This window comes from Macrotis lagotis, chromosome 7, assembly GCF_037893015.1.
Source record: "Macrotis lagotis isolate mMagLag1 chromosome 7, bilby.v1.9.chrom.fasta, whole genome shotgun sequence".
Classification (NCBI taxonomy): domain Eukaryota; kingdom Metazoa; phylum Chordata; class Mammalia; order Peramelemorphia; family Peramelidae; genus Macrotis; species Macrotis lagotis.
In genome coordinates this window covers 184051210-184073428 of record NC_133664.1, presented here as the reverse complement: position 1 = coordinate 184073428, position 22219 = coordinate 184051210, and the positions used below count along the sequence as shown (strand labels likewise).

The 22219-nt window shown below is 37.1% G+C and overlaps 1 protein-coding gene across 1 annotated transcript in view; it reads left to right on the top strand.

Moving 5' to 3' along the window:
- The first annotated feature begins 9251 nt into the window (after positions 1 to 9251).
- STK38L (serine/threonine kinase 38 like) overlaps positions 9252 to 22219 on the top strand; it is a 116915-nt gene continuing 103947 nt past the window's right edge. The window contains exon 1 of the mRNA XM_074194193.1: positions 9252 to 9427. The gene's annotated coding sequence lies outside the window, so the exon portion shown is untranslated. The remainder of the gene's footprint in view (positions 9428 to 22219) is intronic.

Sequence of the window (22219 nt, the reverse complement as noted above, 5' to 3'; positions counted from 1 at the left end):
ATGTTAATAATGACTTTTTTTTAGGTTTTTTTTTTTGCAAGGCAAACAGGGTTAAGTGGCTTGCCCAAGGCCACACAGCTAGGTAATTATTAAGTGTCTGAGACCGGGTTTGAACCCAGGTACTCCTGACTCCAAGGCCGGTGCTTTATCCACTACGCGCCTAGCTGCCCCTTAATAATGACTTTTTTTGTGAATTTTTCCTAATGTGGAACATAATGAATAATTTAAAAATCTATATTGCTTCAATCTCTTTCCAAATATTTAAAATGTTTTTGTCAATTTATTATTAACCATATTGGTCTACATAGCTCTCTTTCACTATTTTACTCCTTTGGGTTCTGAGAGTCCAGATCATGTTTATCTCATAGAAAGATGTTAGTAGAGTGATTATTTTCTCTATTTTTGAAAGTGCTATGTGGAATCATTTTATTTTTAAAATATATAATGAAAATTTTTTGAAAATTCATTAGGATCTGGAGTTTTTTTTTTTCTTTTGGTAATTTATCCAGGATTGGCTTGATTTCTCTTTCCAGGATATGTATTTATGTCACTTATAATCTAATTTGGGAAATTTGGTATTTTATATTTTTATAAACATCTAACATGTTTTTGTTTAGGCTTCCCATTTTGTTGCCATGATAATCCAGTATGGTAGTAGAGTTTTAGATTTTTATTTATTTCTTCATATGTTGTGAATTCCCTCTCTTCAATTTTTGTTTTTGTTTTCACTTTTCTTTCTATAAAATCAGAGAATAGTGACCTTTTAAAGACCAACTCTTTATTAGTTCAATTGTTATGTCCTGTCTTTAATTTTATAAATCTCTGTGAGCAATTTTTCCCAAGAATCTACTATGAGGGTTAGGCTAGCTTATACCATTATTCTCATTTTTCCTTAAAAGGTACTGAAGCCACCCTCAATATTTAATTGGCCTAGAGGATTAAAATTTATGACATGACCTTCTAGTGGCCTAAATCCAAGGCTTGCTTACAGGAAATCAGATGTTCCTCCCCTCAGGGTTCTGCCCAGTGGACCAGCATGGCCAACACAGAGGCAGGAAATTCGCATCCAACCAAATCAAAATTCTATCCCTTTTATGCTATGACTAAGTCAACTTCCTTTTCTTAACTGTTAGATGACTTATATGGCTCATTTCACTCCATTATTAAGTCTGAACCACCAGTCTGAGAAGGAAGGCCTAGCCTACACTATTTAGTGGTGAATTTGGAATAATTGGATTGATTTGACTTTGTGAAAGTGAGAGAAGAATAGTGCAAAGGAGGGTGAGCTGTAGAAGGCTTGTGGCTCCTGATGGTGCTTTTGGGGATGCTGTCTGCATGCATATTGTGAATTATTCCCCCCACTGATCTAAGGGAAATTAGAGAGTAAACTAGAGAGGGATATGAATGTGTGTTGCATCCTTGGGAACAAAAAGGTTAGAAATGTTGTAAACTATTAAAAGACAATTAGGAGATAGAGTGTTAGGACTGGAGTCAGAAAGATTGCTCTCTCAGTTCAAATGTGGCCACAGATGCTTAACCCTATTTGCATCAGTTTTCTCATCGGTAAATGAGCTGGAGAAGGAAATAGTAAACCACTCCCCTCTCTCTGTCAAGAAAATTCCAAATAGAGTCACAAAGAATTGGATATGACTGAACAACAAAACAAATTGAACTTGCATAATTTTTGCTTTTGGTGATAATAATGATATTTTGATCAACCATTTGCACTGGATCTCACTTCTTCCTAAAGACTATAATTTGGGGATTATCTAAGAACTGTAATAAATGAAATGCTTTGGACTTTTTATATTACATTCAGGAGACCTTTGGGAACTGTGCCACATGGACTTTGGGGAAACTCTTTGTGCACTGGAACAGGGGTTGTGTTTGAAAATAAAATGCTTGGAGTGGATAGGTGGTGCAGTGGATAGAGCACTGGCCTTGGCACATCAGGAGTACCTGAGTTCAAATCCAGCCTCCAACACTTAATAATTATCTTAACTGTGTGTCCTTGGGGCAAGCCACTTAATTCCATTGCCTTGCAAAAAACCTAAAAAAAAAAAGAGAAAGAAAAGAAAACCCTTGATCCTCATTAGGACTCCAGAAACATTCCTGGAACATGTCCAGGTATGCCACCTTAGTTGATTTGCTGAGGACAGCAGGGTATCTGTGTAAGTCAAAAAGGAACAGTTTCTGCTTTTGCTATTTAGAAGTCTACTTATCTTTTTCCTTCTGATTTCCTGTGAAAGGCCCCTAAGAAAAAAAGGGAGATTTCTAAATAGCAAGAGCTCTAACACAGGCACCGGGATATAGGGACAATGATCAATACCTAACATTGTGCAGTGAGGCAGCACTCTAGTCCTAGAAAAAGGGGGCTACTAATACGCATCAGTATAGTGGAGTGGTAACAGTACCCAATGCATCAAGCCACCACTGACTTGAAGTGCTCAGACTCTGGGAAAGGTCCTACAACATGAGACAGCATTGGTTTAAGTGGTCGGTGGTTATGTCCATAGTAGCATTCAGTCTCAGGATGGAGGAGGGAGCAGTACTAATGCCCCAGAATAGTCTGAGAAGATGGGAATTTTTCAGACTCCGGCATAAGAATAAATGGCACTGGCACCCTAGTGGCTGCAAACAATTATATGGCTCCAGTGACAATGGACAGTGATGAGCCACCATGACAGTAGAGTAGGCAGGGACATTAGTTCAGCAGAATGGATATTAATCCAGTAGGATGAGCATTAGCATGAGCAATAGGGCACCACATAGCCCTTTTCTTACTATCATCTAAAAGTAATGGAATCTCTCCACATAGCTGCCAGTACAGTTACTAGATCAAACCTTCCTAAGAGGGCTTTGTCAACCCTAAGGTGAAGTTGGGAAGTGGCTTGTTTTCTTATACCTATGGCTTATCATTTTGATCTAAGTTGGAGCCCACTCTTTCCATAGATGTTGCACATATGTCTTCATAAAATGATAATTGCAGCTACTGGATGATTGTTTAGAAGTACATTGGGAGGGGTTCTGAGTTATGATGTTAGAAATGGAGTCCCCTGAAGACTCCTTTCATAAGTAGAAGAAAATTAGAATAGTATTTAGTTAGCAAAAACTAATGTTAAAATAGAAAGCTACTAGATGGTATATTTCTTCCTTCTACCTTACCCCAGGTGTGCTTCTCCTCAACCCAGTTTCTCCTTTCAAAAATAACCTCTTCAATTCTGACCTAGAAGGATGCCAAGGATTATATCTCATTCCTGCAGAAGAGTGTTCTGAGGTTTAAAGTTTTGATTGAGGGTCAACCCCTCCAACTGAATTTGTTTGTGAAAATTAATCTCAGGGCATTTTCCATATTGTATGACTCAAGGCTCATTTTGAGGGACTTACTCCAAGGGAACAGAATTCCTAGTTATAGACTCTGCTCATCATTATTGATACTTTTGGACTTGTGATTTTAGTCAAATGATGTTGCTCTATAAATGGAATTTTGACCTGTTAGATGAATTTTGAAAGTTGCTGGAAATTCATCATCAGTTTGAGGCCAACTAAGTAATGACACTATCTGAATTAAGTTGGATTTTTTTCCTCAGAAAAAGACATCATCAATATTATCACCACCATCATCACCATTAGTGTTTAGAGAACATCTACTAGGTATCAGGTACTGTGCTAAATACTTTATAAATAGTATCTCATTTTATCCTCATAACAGCCCTGTATATCATTGGTCTTGCACTCTAATTTTTTTTTTATTTCTGCTTGGTAGAACCTGACAAAACTTAAACTTAACTGAAAGACTTCCAGAACCTTTGCACCAAGGTGAGATATTGAAGTACCTCTTTAGGAGAAGTTTATCATTCTTGATAACTCAAACTCTTCCAACAAGTGGTTTTTGAAATTTTATTATGTATTTAGTCTTGGGAGCATAACACAATTCTTGTTTTGTGAAGAACTTAAACTTCTTAGCTTTGCTTTTGGTTGGTGCTCCTAATGGATGTTGAATGTTTTTTCACCATAATTTAATAAGTTCTCTTTCCCCAGTCTAGTTTACCAAGGTAATAGGGGTTCTGTCCATTTGATACTAGCTCAAAGAAGAGTGAGTGGCAGAATAGGACTAGAGTTCACCTTTGATTGTATAGTGAATAGTCAGAACTACCACTTACTGCTTTGTTAACACAAATTCTCTGTGTTAACAGGACAGCAGAAGCACTGGTATAGGTACTGTAACATGGAGTTCCAAGTGTTCCTTTCCTCCTCCCTACGCAACATTTCCCCCATTCTTGTTCCCTCTTTGGACTCTAAGGTCTCCACTCATCATGGTTTTATGGCTATCATGTCCCTTTCCAGAGGCTTGTCCTCCCATTGGGACAGAATCCCCTCTCCTCTCCAACAAGTTGATTGGTCTGGAGATCCAGGTTTGGGATAAATGTGCAATCAATCTGGTTAGGCAGACTTCATGCAGTAAGGGAAAAGTCTTGTGGCTTGGGGTTGTCTCCCCACTGAGGTCATGTGGGTTTGAGAAATAGATCTTGGTCTGTATTTGTTCTTTTCCATTTTAGATGGAGGGAATAAAGTCTCCAACCTTGTGAATTAGAAAGATCTAGAGGGGGCATTTCAGAGACTTATTTTTGTAGCTGGTGTAGTACTGATACCTCAAGGACAAAGGAAAGACTTTACAGAATGACCTTCTGCACCCAGGACAGAAGCAGAGATGAAAATTCTTCTGGCAGCTTTGCTTGATCTGGACATGAACTTGATGGGACCAATGCTATAAGGAAACTGAGTTAAGTTTTTAGAGTACTCTTTCCCAGAGACTAAGGATATACTTATCTCGAGGAAGAGTCTACCTTTGAGGTGCTGGAGGAAAATGTTTGTACATCTGTTATTATATTTTTGAAGTAAATATCTTTTAACCAACTAATAACTGGTGCAAATTGGGAAATTAGTCATTGGTACCTAGAGGAAGTGAAAATACAGAAAGTTGAGGGCTCAAGTCAATGGATTAAAGAAGAAAGATAACCCAACCCATCAGGGTACTCTCAACTGTTGGAGGGCCAATGTATCATCCTGGCTCTATATGGAGTATAATTTACTACATATAGTTGAGAAAAATGAAGCCCCAGAAACAAAGTGATTTTCTCATGTTAATGCTGTTTGGGAAAGCTAGAATTTGTATTCCAGTCCATTGACTTCCAACCCTAGTATTCTTTTGTACTATGCTGCCTCAAGGAATCAGAATTTTTTTTGCTCTAAAATCACACACACACACACACACACACACACACACACACACACACACACACACCCCTTCATAATTTCATGCTGCCACCATTTAGTAATGCTCTCTGCTCTTTCAAAGTTCACTATTTGTCTAGATCTTTGTTACTAATATCTATGGACTTTCATGCAACTCTGTCTTCCTTCATAACTCCTTGGCCTCTTAACTTCCAAGACTTCTATCTCTAGATTACTTCAACAAGGCAGAGGGACAGTTCCATTTTAGAAACCCTTTTGTATTTCATCATATTTCATTGCTTTTACCCTAAGTCCTGGAATTCCTACACATTTAATACTCAATTAATTTGGGGGTTAAATGACTCTTTTATTATCTGTGGGAATAATTTTCTACTTTTGTTCTCTAAGTTTAGAAAGTGATAATTATTTCAAATGGTCCCATTAATAATTATCTAAGTATACATAATTATGGCTCTTCATTACCTACAAATCAAGTATCCTTAAAAACCTGTTGGGAGAGTTTGTGTACAAAAAAATCTCACTTCATAAACTGCAGGGTCCGTCCAGTATATTAGTTCTTTCCACCTTTTCTCATTTGAATGCACAATTGAAGTTTCATTAATTTGCCCACTATTAATGGTTGGTGTGTGTGTGTGTGTGTGTGTGTGTGAGAGAGAGAGAGAGAGAGAGAGAGAAGAGTATGTGGGAGGGTGGAGTTTAGTAAAAAGGTTTTTATGAAGAGGATAAGATAAAATTTTTGAACAATAGATACATCCAAATCCACTGATGAAATTACAAGAGGTAAGTAAGAAGCAGGTAAAAAAGGCGCTGTTTTCTATATAAAATGTTCAGGAAACTAGTTTGAGGTTGGATACAAATAATGGATTTACCCGTTTGTGTCTTTTCTTTCACTGCTTTCACTACTGACGTTGGTAGATAGGAAAAACTGAGAGTGTAAAAGTAGAACAACCAACTATGTTAGCAATTGGGCTGAGGAACTTACCAAAAGGAAGAGCCCAACTCTCAAGGAAGATCTCAAGACTTTGCCCTTCATCTTTACACGGAATTCTCTTGAAGAGTGCAGAAAAGGGAAAGATTTCTTTCTCTCCCTGGTCTGCTATTAGCAATGGGGCCTCATCATAGAAGCAGCACACAGTGGACTGGAGTACTGCTCTGGCAGTTGGCATATTGGCAAGATGAACTGAAAAACTGAGATCCTACTAGGGAGATGGATGATAGGTCCCAGAATTGATTCTCATTACACTACAATATTGAGAAAAGGGAAAAGGAACAAAAGTGAAAAAAAGAGGGGAAAAAAATCATTGAATGAAAAGCTCTTTTCTAATTTTTTTGTATGTTTCCTGAAGTAGTAAGTCTTGTACTAACAACCCGCCCTCAGTACTGGGACTGAACTCTCTAAATAAGGTTATCTGGAGACAATGACAACTTCATATATTGTGACATCCTGGACAAAGTGATAATTCTGTTTGGATTTTTTTTTTGGTTCAAATTCAGTATCAAATCAGACACTGATAGAAATAAAGATTCTTACAAAAAAAATTACTAAACAATAGCATGGAAAGGATATTTAGTAAAGATACAGTACTGAGCAGCCAGGTAATTCAGTGTATAAAATCTGGACACAGGAATATCTCAGATCAAATATGACCACAGAAACACATTAGCCATGTGACCCTAAGTAAGTCACTTAACTGACATTTGTCTCCATTTCCTCATTTGTAAAATGAACTAGAGAAGGAAATAGAAAACTACGCCAGTATCTTTGTAAAGAAAACACCAGGAGCGGCTAGGTGGCGCAGTGGATAAAGCACTGTCCCTGGAGTCAGGAATACCTGGGTTCAAATACAATCTCAGACACTTAATAATTACCTAGCTGTGTGGCCCTGGGCAAGCCACTTAACCCCATTTGCCTTGCAAAAAAACTAAAATAAAACAAAGCAAAACAAAAAAAGAAAACACCAAATGAGTCGGACATAAGGAATGACTGAACAACAGTACTGATTCATTTCTCCTCACCAGGTCAGAAGGGTGTGATGAGCCTTAATCTCTTGGATCTTAAAAATCAAGGGTGGTTTCATTGCTTCTTTAAGGCAAAAATATGACTGCCACTATCACATTGTGTATTTTATAAGAACTTTAATACTTAATAAAGGACAGCAGACGTTAGGAGTATATTCTTTTTTGGCTTGCTCAAAGGCCAGACTTTTCCCAAAACAAACTATACCACTCCACAGTCTAGTCACCCTAACTTTGTTTTGATTCTTACATTCCATCTTTGCGCAGGATGTTTCCTTATGCTTCTTCATCTCAGTCTTTTAGGATTTCCTACAAAGTTTAGATCAAGAGTTTTATCATATATAAGAACTTTCCTCATCCCCTGAACTGCTATTGAATCTTACCACACCCTCCCCCCTGTATTTATTTTCTTAAAATTTTTGCTTTGATGTATATATTTTTATCTTGTTGTGTATTTTGTTGTCTCCTTTGGAATGGTAAACTCTTAAGATCAGGGACTGCTTCATTTTTGCCTTTGTATCATCAGCACCTGAAATGAAGGTGCTTAATAATAAATGTTTTTTGATTGATTCCTTTGTAGTCAAGGAAAAGATTTTCATTTGTTAGGCAAAGAAACTGAAATTTGTAGAGGTTACTTCTACCTTGCTAGATTGTTGTGAAAATGAGATAATATTTGTCAAAAGGCCCTAGTACTCTGCCTGACAAATAGTAGGTATTACATAAATGTTCATTCCCTTCTCCTACCTGGCAGGCATTAACTGAAGTCACCTAACCAATGGGTGGCAGAGCTAAAACGTGGTCTTCTATGGAAGAAGACTCATCAGTGCAATAATCAATAGTGACACCAAAGGACAAAGGATAAAGAATGGTGACCATTTCCTTCCAGAGAATCGACAGACTAAATATATAGAACCAGAAACCCATTTTTGGATCTTGTCAAGATGGGAAGTTTTTTTGCTTGACTATACTTGGTTTGATTTTTTCCAATTTAAAAAAAAATTATCTTTATTTTTGAATTTTATTCCCTCCCCTACTATAGAGAATGCAAGAAATAATACTTATTATATATGAAATCATGCAAAAAACATTTCCATATTGAGGGGAAAAGAAATTATGCTTTAATCAATTATCTTTCTTGGAGGTAGATAGCATTTTTATTATAAGTTCTTTGGAATTGACCTGGCTGATTGTATTTTCACGGTAGCTATGCTTGACTGTGCTTATAACGAAATTTTTTTGGGGGAGGGGGATTTTAAAAAATGTCTGATAATTGAAAAAATTAATAAAACGTAATTTAAAAAACCCTAGGACTTCTGACTCTTAGAGTTCCCTAAACCTTGCTGCCTCATCAATGCTTCTTCAGAAATCAAATGAGGACTTCCACTTCGCACTTTCCTGAGAGACTTCTGGCTGGGAAATTCTACTATACAAAAAACCCAAAATAACCCCCTCTTCCCCCACAAATAACTAACCCCCCCCTAAAAATCCCAACCAAATCAAAACAGAATACAAGCAGGTCCGGGTGCAGTCCTGTCACCTCCAGAGTCTATCTCTCTTGAACTTAACCCCAGGAAAGTAGTTTGACTGGCTTTGAGAAAGAAAGGGGAGGCATCGGTGGGCTGGGCAGCACCCCGCTCAGCTTTGCGCTTCTCCAGGTGGCCAAGGGTAGAAGGGGAGGCCCCAAAGAGCTGGGTGGCTGAGGGGTGCCTCGGGCCGGGGAGGGCCGCCCGGAGGGAAGAGGATTCAGAGGCTGCCAGTGCCAGGGGCGAGGGCGAGGAGGAGGAGGAGGAGGAGGAGGAGGAGGAGGAGATAAAAGAGGGGTGGGGGAGTTTTGGGGGGAGAGGGCTACTCCAGCTCGCGAGAGTTGGTTGGGAGGAGGCAGCTCTGAGATTCGGGCTCCGGCTCCCAAGTCCCCACCTCCCGGGGAGGCGGAGCGAGGGAGGGGGAGAGGGAGAGGGTGGAGGGGGAGCCAGGGAGGAAGTGAGCCTGCACACTCACACTCATACACCAGTATACCAGCACACGCACACACATACACGCACACACACACAGACCGCTGCAGTCTAGGGGAGCTGGGAGCCGGCAGCAGCCGAGCAGCCTCCGAGGGAGCTGGAGGAGGAGGAAGAAAGAGGAGGAGGAGGAGGAGGAGGAGGAGGTGAGTCCCGCAGAGATGCCCACCTTACCCAGTCCTCTGGCCTCTGTGCTCCCCCCCGCGCCCCGCCAGCTGTCTCTCCCGTGCCCCCCTTACTAGTCCCAACTCTGCTCAGAGCAAGAAGCAGATTCTCTTTGTGCTTTTTTTTTGGGGGGGGGACGCCCAGAAAGAGAGAGAGAGAGAGAGAGAGAGAGAGAGAGAGAGAGAGAGAGAGAGAGAGCAGAGCCTAGCTCATCCCTGCCAAGCTGTAGCCGCAGCTAGGGCCATGGTCCTTCCAGATCCCTGGGGGGTGATATTGTTCCTGCCTGTCTGGAGAGGTAACCTGAAGGGTACGGGAGGTATCTTTGTCCTTCTCTAACGCTTCTCTTTCCTCCCTTCCTCCCCACTCCACCATCCTCCCTATTCCCCGCAAGTCCCTTATAATATAAACAATTGTTTGTCCCTCATTAGAGTATCTCCTTCCTTCTAACCTCCCGGGTTTCCTTCCCCCCACGCCCCAGCTGTTTGTTTGTTTGTTTGTTTTAATGGAGGGGACGGATGCTGGGCATGAGCTCCCAGTTGTGGGGGCTGCTTGATATGATTTCTAAAAACTGATGCGTCAGATTGCTAAACATTTCACTGATAGACCCACAGTAAAAAATCCTCGGGCTCCCAGAAACAGCAGATATATCAAAGCCTACCTTAAAAATTCACCCCTTGATACAGGAACCCTTTATTCTTTTTTTTTTTTTAACAGCACTTTCCATCCCTTTGCTCTCTTTTTCTTATCCTTAATAAAAGGGAGAAAGGTTGAAGCATTTGGTTGGGGCAGGAGGGGGGGAAAAGCTTGGATCTGAGTCTAGGGAGCTTGTCATCTTTAAAAAGTTGCCAGATTGATGTCTATAGGACAAACTATCCCAAAAGCCAGGTGCTCTTGAGCTTAGCCATGTTAAACTCTGATTTGTAATGCTGTTAGGAATTAGTGTTTTGGAGCATTTAAAACAAAATTAAAGATTTGGGTGGGGAGAGTGAATTGTACAAAAGTAGGATGCTGTTGTTTACTTTCTTACAAACTTGAATAAAACAAAACCTCTACCTGTTTCTTCTAGCTTGTGTTAAGTTGTTGAAGGGAACAAATCATTTGAACATGGCTTGGTTATACTAATTTTCCATGTCTGATTCATGGGTTGTTTTTTTTTCTTTTCAAACTTGAAAGTGAGAGATGTACTGAGATAGTTTTAATGTCTTTTTCTGTGCTCTAACCTGTCAGGTCACTCTACTTGAAATTTGCTTTTTTGAAATTCCTAGTTTTATTTGCCAGCTACAGTTTTTTGAATGTTCTTTGTTTAAAGACTACAGGACACTGGAAACCCCTTTGTGTTTGGTTAGCTATTCTCTTTGCCTGCCTCAGGATATATACAACAATTAAGCTTATTATACCTCCTTTAAAGCCTGCTCTCCGCCTTTCTCCTCTGTAGCTCTGTTACCTTAGGTGAAATAGCCTCTTCTGTGAGTTCAAAGTATAACATTTGCCTAAAACCTTATATCTACTGTTGGAACGGAAATATCTAATTCCATTAAAAAAAAAAGAAGATAGGATTACTTTACTGTTAATCATTTAGAAAAGCTAAATTTAATTTAGCACATATTTGTGTTCTCCTGGTCAGGAGTTAAGATGGCTGATGATAGCTTTCAAATTGTATAAGATGAATCTAAGATTAAAAAAAAGAACATTTTTATAATGCTTTAAAGTTTGTCAGAGCACTTTACAAACATTATCTTATCTGATCCTCTCAACTATCCAGTAAAATTGATCAGTAGGAGTATTGGTATTCCCTTAGAGACTTTAGTTGACTTTTTTACTGTCACAAGTGTCTGAGGTAGAATTAGAACATAGGTCTTCCTGATTGCAAGTTCAGCCAGCACTATCTACTACACTAGACTACACTAATCCCTCAAAAATAACCAAATAGATTTAGGTTTTGTGCTTTGATTTATTTGAATTTTTGAAAGCTCTCCTGGCATTGGAAAATGAAAATCATTGACTTCATAAAACTATATACTAGATGGGGGAGTTACTCTTTTTTTTTTTGCTTTTTTATACTTGAAGACTAGAGTTTAGTCTCAACCTTAGCACTGATTTATTTGATTACTCTTCCTTGAGTACTTGTTTTTGCTTTGGATTCTCCTGCCTACCATTGTGCTTTGTTTATAGCTGATATATTAAAAAAAAAATGTTTGTTGAATTGACCCAAGCCAAATCACAAAAATGGTAAGCCTCAGTTTTCATATCTGTAAAATGAGGATTCATTGCCAACTCTCAAGAGCATTGTCAAGGTCAAAATAGATACTGTAAATTGATAAACAAATATAAACTTAATTTGTATAGGTAATTTTTTTGCTGTTAAAACAAATAAAAACTCAGGTGACTGGAAGTATTTGTGCAAGCATAGAGTTTATGTTCTTGCCAGTTTTTTATGCCAAAAGGTTGCTTTAGAGAAAGGGGACAGGCTTCAGGTTCTCAGCACAAAAGAGAAATTGTGCTTTTCAGAAAACTTTGTTTAATAAAAATATCAAATCAGTTCTGATATTAGGTAAAGTATAATAGCATAAAGTAACAATGCAAAATCAAATGCTGAAATTACTTTCAATTTTATGGGTCTTTTGTCTTGCTGAGGTACAAATCAGACAAACAATATTATGACTAATTGTGATCACATTAAAATGAGCGGGAAGGACCAGTTGTTTTAGTTAGAGTTAACATCTTCAAAAACTGTTACTGTACTGCTGTTTTAAATAGGCCGGATTTTGTGAATGGATAACAAAGCTAGCTTTTAAGGCCTTAGATAAAATATAACATAGCTGCAATGACAGTGCTGCCACTACTTCAAAAATATAATTTGAATCATTCCTTTGTATTATTTTCTCTTTTTTCCTAAGTTAAAAAAATATTGAACATGAGATTTCATGGTACTTGCTTAAATCTTTATAGAACCTAAAACCAGTCTCCATAGAAAGAGCTTTTAATTGATCAGATTAAATTATTTCAGGATAGTCAGATGATAGCAGATGAAATGGATGGTCAAATTCTTAATGGTTAATCTTATGTCTATAGTTTCAGGGAATTATTAATTTGTGCTGTTGTACTGCTCTAACTAAATTTAGCCACAAAAGGATTAATTTTCCAGGAGTAAGCTTAAAACAATGAAAGCCCAGACAAGTAAGTAATCTTTCAGGTACCTTTAGATGTTAATTCATCTTAGACATTGCTCTTTGTGGTGCAGATTAAATAGAGTCCTTCCTTGAGACTTGTGAGAACCCCTATTGACACTTGCCAATTTGAATTTAAAACAAGAAATTAGACTTGTTTTAGGTATTAACTCCACTACATCTAATGAAAATCTTAAAGCATTAATTATTTTGCTTTACACAATTTGTCAGACTATTGAATCTTCAGAATTTTTTCACTAAACTCTAAAGTTAGAATATTAATAGGTGTATATCAGTGCTCTTGGTTCTTAGTTAAGCAAATAAATTAAAAAACTGAAATAAGACTTTGAATAGTTTCAGAATTGAACAGATGTCAGATGTAAAGGAGTGGATTTTTTTCATAGCTGGTAACTTTACTTTTTTTTTTTTTTAGATTTTTCAAGGCAATGGGGTTAAGTGGCTTGCCCAAGGCCACATGGCTAGGTAATTACTAAGTGTCTGAGGTGGGATTTGAACCCAGGTACTCCTGACTCCCAAGGACAGTGCTGGAGCCACCAAGCCACCTAGCCGCTCCTAGCTGGTAACTTTACTAGATCTTTTCAAACTAGAATAAAAAAAATTTTTGTATTTTTTTATTATTTCTAAAGCTTTCAGGAAAGAATAGTTTTGTTGTCATTTGCACTATAGAAATAATACATTGCACAATTGTGATTGGAATTGGATGGATGGGGAACTAATTGTGATTTTTTTCCCTTCCTGAATCCTGAAGGAGTAATCCAGAAAACTTCTGTTCAGATACCATTACTTTTTTTTTTGCAAGGCAAATGGGGTTAAGTGACTTGCCTAAGGCCACACAGCTACTTAATTATTAAGTGTCTGAGACCAGATTTGAACCCAGATACTCCTGACTCCAAGGCTGGTGCTTTATCCACTAGGCCACCTAGCCACCCCCTACTACACCACTAGCCGCCCCCAGATACCATTACTTTTGATGTGACTATTAGTCAAGTAACTTGAGCTCTCTGAGGCTAAAAGTTTACTCAAAATGAGGACAACATTTATTACCTATCCCACTGAATTGTAAGAAATGAGATCATGTTTACAAATCACTAGATAAATTTCAGTTATTTTTATAACAGTAGTTAAGTATGGTCTTTGAGTGATGAATTGAAATAATCCAGTCATAAGTAGATGAGACCTATTGGTTTTGGGAGTTTCAGGAGTCACAGATCTATACTGGAAGACTTCTAAAAAGTATTTCTTCCAAGAAACTTCCAAATGTTTATACTGTTTATTGAAAAAACTAAAAGATAAGGAACCTCTGGAAGACTTTGCCATTTTCTATCATTCCCTAGGAAAGGGATGATAGATTCTGTCATCAATCATCTATCATTTGTTTTCATCATTGTTTTTTGCTAATACAAAGAAATACAATGCTACAATAGTAAGACTTCTGGAAACAGGCTCATAACAAAATCAGCTTGGGCAGTGAAGGGTTTGATAGAAGTTGTGGTTTGTTCTGCCAAGGGTCTGTTGTGGCATAGGTTGAAAAGAAGATAACCCATTCTGTAACATCTCAACAGATTTAAGGGTTGAATTAGGGATAATAATAGCATCTACCTCTCAGGGTTCTGAGAATAAAATGAAATAATATTTGTAAAGTACATAGTAACTGTTAATCAGGAACTTACTAGACACTCATTTGTTTGTTTTTATAAATCTTAGATCTGGAAGGAACTTTAGAGTTGATCTAACCCTAAGTGCTCTTAACCTGAACTTTGGCAATCTGGTCCATGACAAAAATGTTAGGATGCCCTGGACTAGAATTTAACCCAACTCTACCTTATTTTATAGAGGAAGCTAAATCCCTAAATGTTGTGACATGTCCATTTGTCACACAGCTTGTTAATGTCTGAATCTTGCTTCTCAACCTAGGGCTATTTCCACTATACACTAGGTTGTCTTCTTTGAAGAATATAATTATGCAATAGACTCAAATGTTTCATGATTTGCATGTTGCCATATTCTTTTCATATGTAGACACTGGTTTTAAATTTTTAAAACTCTTAAAGTAGTTTCCCTGTTTCAATTTAAGTTTCTGGAGGATCTTTATCTCCTGTTTTCCTTACTGCTCAGAAGGGTGCTTTGCACAGAACCCCAATAAATGTTTATAGAATGAAATTGACTCTCTTGCTTGAGTTAATCTTCCAAACCCTCCCCCCCCCCCCCCGTGGGGCAGATGGCAGTATGTCCATTTTGCAGATGCAATGAGACATAGAGAGACTTGCCCATGGTCATACAAATTAGTCCCAAGTCTGAGATGTAAAACTCCATCTTATTGACTTCTATTTAAATGTATTTTTCATCAGAGAGGAATATGATACATTAGAAAGAGCACTGGATTTGGAGTCAAAGGACTTGGGTTGAAATCCTACTTTGATCACTTATTACATATATAATCTAGCTAAGTCATTTCATTTTGCTGACTTTCTACTTCCTTAATTGTAAAGGTAGGGGACTGAATAAGACAAACTTAAAAGTTCCTACTCTAAGTCTATGACCCGTTTATCTTCTTATTTTAACATGAATTATAAACTGTTTTCTTTGCTAATTGGTTAGTATTCTTATGATCCATTCAAGGACCTTCCTGTGACCATTAACAGGCATTTGGGAGATCATTAGACAGTCAAGAAGCCTTTCCCAGGCCACCTTAATGCTAGTACTTTCCTTCTAAGATTAGCCATGTTTATTCTGTATATAACTTCATGTATATAGTGGTTTGCATTTTATCTTCCCCATTAGATTGTAATCTCATTTTTTCCTATCTTTGTATCTCAGCACCTAGAACAGTGCTTGATATGCAGTAGGCATTTAATAAATGCTTGTTGATTTCAACAAGCATTTATTGTTTCTTATGCTGAAGATGGCCTAGATATAACCCCATGTTTCTCATCTTGTTTAATCAAATCCAGTAAACATTTATTGAGTACCTACAGTATGCAATGCACTCTACCTGGCTCTGAATATAAAAAGACAAAAGCATCAAAGTCTGTGTCTATAAGGAACTTACAATATACAGTAATTTCAAGAGAAAGGTAGATAACACCTAGGATGGAGATGGGATGGGGAGGAAATCAGGAAAGTGCTCTAGAGGTGGTACCAGGAGTCATGCCTTGAAGGAGAGAATCTGAGGTAGAGGTGAAGAGGAAATGCATTCCAGATTTGGGATTATTTGTGCAAAGACAGAACAATAGGACTTTGGAATATCATGGCTAATTTGACTGGAATGAAGAGTACATGAAAAGGAGTAATATAAAATTAGACTGAAATGAAATGTAGTATCAAGATTATGAAGGACAGCTAGGTGACAAAGTGGATAGAGCACTGGGTTTGGAATCAGAAAGACTCAAATTTATGAGTTCATATCAAACCTCAGACAGTTACTAGCTGGGTGTCCCTGGGCAAGTCCCTTAACTGTTTACCTCAGCTCCTCAACTGTAAAATGAGCTGGAGAAAGAAATGATAAACCATTTGCCAAAAAAACTCCCCAAAATAGGATCATGAAGACTTGGAAACAACCATATAACAACATCCATTTTATGAAGGCCTGAATACTAAAAACATTTTTGTGAGGTACAACTTTTATTCTCCTAATGGAGATGGAGAAACTGAAGAGATGTGAGGTGGCCCAGTCTTTAAGAGGCAAATTATTGGAGAGGATGAAGTATGATATATTTTTTTCTTTCAAGAAACTAATTTTCTAATATAGAGAGTGACAAATAACTATAATTTAAGCTAGAGCTTAAGTGTCTAGAGATATTGAAATGATATGAAAAATTTGAGACATTAGAGATCATCTCTACCTAGGGGGAATTAAAAGAAATTTCATATTGTTATAAGAAAGTAGAACTTAGACCACCTTACCATTTCAGCCTATTGATTCAGTACTTTAAAAGACTTTATGGGGTGGGGGGGGAAGGTAGATGATAGAATACCCAGCTTGGAGTCAGGAGAATCAGAATTAAAATCTGTTCTCAAATACTAGTTGGGACCCTGAAAAAGTCATTTAACCCTGATTACCTCAAAAAAAAAAGACTTTATGACCCTGGTCTAGTTAACTTACCTCAGTTTCCCAGTTTATAAAATGAGGTTCCTTCTAGCTCTAGATCTACAATCCTATGAATTCTACTGGTCTTCCCTCATTTCCCTGCCTCCTGCACATAACACATTGTATTGTGGTTTTCAAAAGACTCATCTGGATGAAAAGGTATATCATGGCATTCTGGATTAGTCTTTTTATTCCACTGCTCAATTGTCAGTTCCTGGGGGAACTCTATCTCCTATAGCATTGAATACAGTAGGCTCTTAAAATGTTTGATGTTATAGTTCTGTGTTTCTTGATTTATCAGTTTGTTGACTGATTTTATAGTCCTCGTATCTAGTTGAGCAGGGTTCAGAAACATCTTTAGTTGAGAGGTGTATTAGCAAGAGCTACGCTACCAAAAATGCCCTTTGATTCCTCTATCCCATTGGCCATCTTCTTCATCTTGTACTTCCCAGACAGTATTAAGATCAAGATTCCTGGGTTACTTTTTGAATTCCCTGATTCCACTGACTTGGGCTTAGCTCAAACATCAGAGGCAGAATTCCTATAACCTTAATCCCTCTAAGGATAAAAATGTCAATAGAAGTACTGTACTTATGAAGTACTATTTGAAATTAATTGCCTATACACAGTCCTTACCTTCCAGCAACCTACATGCAAAAGTGAATGTTATAATACTTTTTATCTCTAATGAGTTCCAGTAGAGGAGAATCAGATAAATATCATTAATAGTACAAAGTTATTAATAGGTATAGGTTTTCTGAATTTGTGAAGTTGGGAGTTGGTTGTTAGGATTTAGGATTTTGGCTCAGAAGAGGTTATTTCACATAGGAAAAAAATCCCTTTTAATACCTTTGATTTAGAGGAATGGCAGATAGCTTTGTGAATGTTTGTTGTCTGTCTCTTTTAACTTGCTAGATTCCAAAAAATGATTGTTCTCAACTTGAAAAAAAAATTAAGATAAGGGGGGGGAATGAGTCATTAAAAATGCAAAGTCAAGCAGTTTGTTGAGGTGCCTTATAAGTGATATATCTTAAGAAAACTCTTAGTTTTATGCATCTTTGTCTTTGTCTTTTTTATTTTTAATTTATTTTTATTAAAGATATTTGAGTTTTACAATTTCCCCCCATCTTACTTCCCTCCCCCCACCCCCACCCCCCCACAGAAAGCAATCTGTAAGTCTTTACTTTGTTTCCATGTTGTACCTTGATCCTGGGTACGAGAGAAAAATCATATCCTTAAAGAAGAGACAAGAAGTCTAAGAGGTAACATGTCTTTGGTTTTTGAAATAATTTTAATAGTATTTTTTCCAATTACATGTAAAACGTTTTCAGCATTCATTTTTTTGTAAGATTTTGAGTTGCAAATTTTTCTCCCTCTGTTCTTTACCACCCCCTTTCCCATTCAGCAAGCAGTCTGATGTAGGTTATACATGTATGATCATATTAAATATATTTCCACATCAGTCATATTGTGAAAGACGAATTAGAATCAAAAGGAAAAACTACAAGAAAGGAAAAAAACAAAAACAAATATAACTGAAAATGGTATGCTTCAATCTTCATTCAGACTCCATAGTCCCTTCTCTGGATGAGGTTAACACTTTCCAACATGATTTTTTTGGAATTGTCTTGAATCATTGTATCATCCAGAAGAGCTGAGTCTATCATGGTTGATCATCACACAATGTTGCTGCTACTGTATACAATATTCTCCTGGTTCTTCTCACTTCACACAGCAAAAGTTTATATAAGTCTTTTCAGGTTTTTGTGAAATCTACCTGCTCATCATTTCTTATGGAACCATAATATTCCATTACATCCATATACTACAACTTGTTTAGCCATTTACCAATTGATGGGCATCCCCTCAATTTCTAATTCTTTGCTACTACAAAAACAATTTTTCCAAATCTTCTTTAACACAACATTTTTCTTTTCTGTAGAGTTTTAATTTGCATTCTCTAATTAATAATAGTGATTTAGAGCATTTTTATATTATTATATCTTTAATTTCTTTATCTGAAAACTGCCTGTTCATATCCTTTGACCATTTATCAATTGGAGAATTTATCTTTCACTCTTTAAAAAAAATTTTTTTTAAGAAATATTTTATTGGGGGCGGCTAGGTGGCAAAGTGGATAAAGCACCAGCCCTGGAGTCAGGAGTACCTGGGTTCAAATCCGGTCTCAGACACTTAATAATTAACTAGCTGTGTGGCCTTGGGCAAGCCACTTAACCCCATTTGCCTTGCAAAAATCTAAAAAAAAAAAAGAAATATTTTATTTATGTTGAATTTTACAATTCTTCCCCCAATCCTGCATCCCCCCACTCCCCACAGAAGGCATTCTGTTAGTCTTTGTTTTTCACTCTTAAAGAGGACAAGTGACATCAGGAGGATGATGTCTTGACTTGCAAGTGAATTGGATTCAAGTGAGGTAGATCTTTATAAAGTCATCAGCCTCACTCTCTCCTTCAGAATCACTGGAGTCCAGTGGCAAGACATAAGTCAAGACAATTGGCATTGGCCCAGTTTTATGTTTCTTAGAACTGATAAGAAGTGGTAAAGTAGTATTACTTCCTGCAAGGTTGTGATCTCTCAAAGCTTTACAAAAGAGGTTGTGTTATGGTCAGTTCACTTTGTGAGCCAATTGTGAAATATATTTGTCACTTGTAAAATTTTGGTTTTTTGTTAAAGATTTTCTTTTTTAAAAGCAAGTTGACTAAAATTGTAAGATAGGAATTTTAGAACTATTATCCTATTTGTCCCTGTGTTTGCTTATAGACTCCAGCCCTCCTGTTAGTTATTTAGAAATTCCCCTCTTCCCACTAGCACTTAGAAACTTCAGAAATCCTCTTCTCCTAACTATCACTTAGAAAATTTTTCTAACTTGTTGATAATAATACCTCCTAAAATTTTTTCCTTTTTTAGTCTCAACTATGATTTCATGGTATATATTTATTCCTTGGACAAGATAGGATAAATTTTTTTTCTCTTCTGGTGAGTTTGGAAAGAATAAAAGTCTGTAAATCTAAGAAAAGGATGAGATTTTTTTTCCAAGACAGATGAAGTTAAGTGGCTTGCCCAAGGCCACACAGCTAGGTAATTATTAAGTGTCTGAGACCGGATTTGAACCCAGGTACTCCTGACTCCAGGGCTGGTGCTTTATCTACTAGCCACCTCAGGATGAGATCTTAAAGACCACATAGTTCAACTCCCTTATTCTGTGTACTCTCATACCCAAACTTTGTATCTCCTAGATGTTCTGCATAGTAAATATCTGTTGAATCAAATCAAATTGAATTTTTAATAGACCAGGAAACTGAGGCCCAGAAAGGTTGTGAGTTTCTTCCCCTCAGGAAATTATTTTGTATCTGTTTTCCTCCTTTTAAAAAAATATGTTTGTCCCTTCTGTTGCTAAAATTCTGTGGCTTTATTGGGTAGCATTTTTAATAGTTTTTGAAAGCTTTAGTAGAAGCTGATATTTGGCACTTTTCCTATATGATAGAAATCCCTTAGCTTGAAGGTGGATGCTGATATGATAAATTGCCTCTTACTTTTATCTTTGTGAAGTTAAGTGGGAAAAATACAGATTTCAAGAACTCCAGGGCTGGTGCTTTATCCACTTTGCCACCTAGCTGCCCCCAATAAAATATTTCTTAAAAAAAAATTTTTTTTAAAGAATGAAAGATAATTTCTCCAATTGATAAATGGTCAAAGGATATGAACAGGCAGTTTTCAGATAAAGAAATTAAAGATATAATAACATAAAAAATGATCTAAATCACTATTATTAATTAGAGAATGCAAATTAAAACTCTACAGAAAAGAAAAATGTTGTGTTAAAGAAGATTTGGAAAAAATTGTTTTAGTAGTAGCAAAGAATTAGAAATTGAGGGGATGCCCATCAATTGGTAAATGGCTGAACAATTACTTTAACTTTTTTTTTTTACATATAATGTATTTGAACTTTCTCTGCCTAGTTTTATCAGTACCTTTCTCCCATATCTTCCCTCTGTTCTACTCCCACTGCTATCATCTTGGTTCAGGACCCTCATTAGCACTATTCTAGAATATCATTGTCATATTAACTGTGCTCTCCATATCAGCTTTTTGGTTCATATTTCACATAACTGCTAGAAAGTCTTCTCTGATGCACTGGCTTGTTCATATTGCCCACTTGATAAAAAATTTCAGTGACTTCAGGTTGACTTTTAAATGAAATACAAATTTATTAGCCTGACATTCATGGTTCTGACCTATTTTTCCAGACTTAACACTACACCCTTCAAGCAATTATTTGTTTTCCTCATGCTTTTCCTCTCCTGTCTTTGCATTTCACAAGCTGTTTGTCACACAAACTGTTCTAACTAAATGACTAAAATGAACTTCCCCCACAACTCTACATATTAAGATTGTTTCCTTCCTTCACTGGTCATCTCTGGTGTCATCTCCACAATTGAACTTCTGGAGAGCAAACCAGATTAGCTGGTTCCTTCTGGAATAATGAAAAGCTGAAAAGAGGTGGGGATCAGATTTTTTTTTGGTGAGGAAGGAAAGGATTGTCATGTGGGTGGGAACATAGTAGGTGTGGGTTTAGGTGAGGCTGGAGCCAATTCAGGAAGGAGGTAAGTAGTTAGTAAAGGGCATATTTTGCACAACTTGAAGATTTATCTGGGTGGGTTCCCAAACTGGTTGGCACATCTTTCTCTTATACATATTAATATGTATTTATATATTATTGAACATTAGTAAATGCTTATTGACTGATTCTCCACAAGGTATTTTTGTGGAGAAGGTGGCATAGCCAGCAACATCTCCTTCTACCTTCTTTCCATCTATAGTAAATTATATCCTGAAACAGTACTTTTTTCCTCCTACTAAGCTATTCAATAATAATAATAAGGCTTTGAAGAAATTAAAAATAACTTCTCATAAAAAGGTAGAAATCCCTGGAACTAAGCCCTACTAGGCATGTTGTAATGTTACTCTCAAGAAACCTTCTTGCTTCTTCCACAATCTGTAGCAACACTTAAAATTACTTCATAAAACTTCTGTTTGAACAAGGGAGAAAGAGGCAGAAAGGTGGAGAGGTGAGAGGGCTTTACCAGTGATTTTATCAGTGCAGAGAATACTTAGTGTTACAAGTCTTTCCATTGATGCAAAATAGAAACACATCCACTACTTATAGTGTTTGGGCAACTCCTGTTCAATTTATGGTAAGGAGCTACCTGGGGCAATGAGAGGTTAAATAACTTGCCTGTTTAGTGGTATTTCAGAGTCAGGTCTCAAACTCAAATCTTCTTCTCAACCAGTGTTGTCTAAAGCAAGATTCCAATTCAGTTCTTCCTGATTCCATGCATTGTGTCATCTTACTGCTTCTGTGTGATTTGATTTCAGAGGACAGATGTGAAGCATGTTTCCCACCTCCTGATAGAAGAAATGATAGACTCAAGATTCAGAATAAGAAACATTTGAGGATTTAAAAAGATGTGGGAATT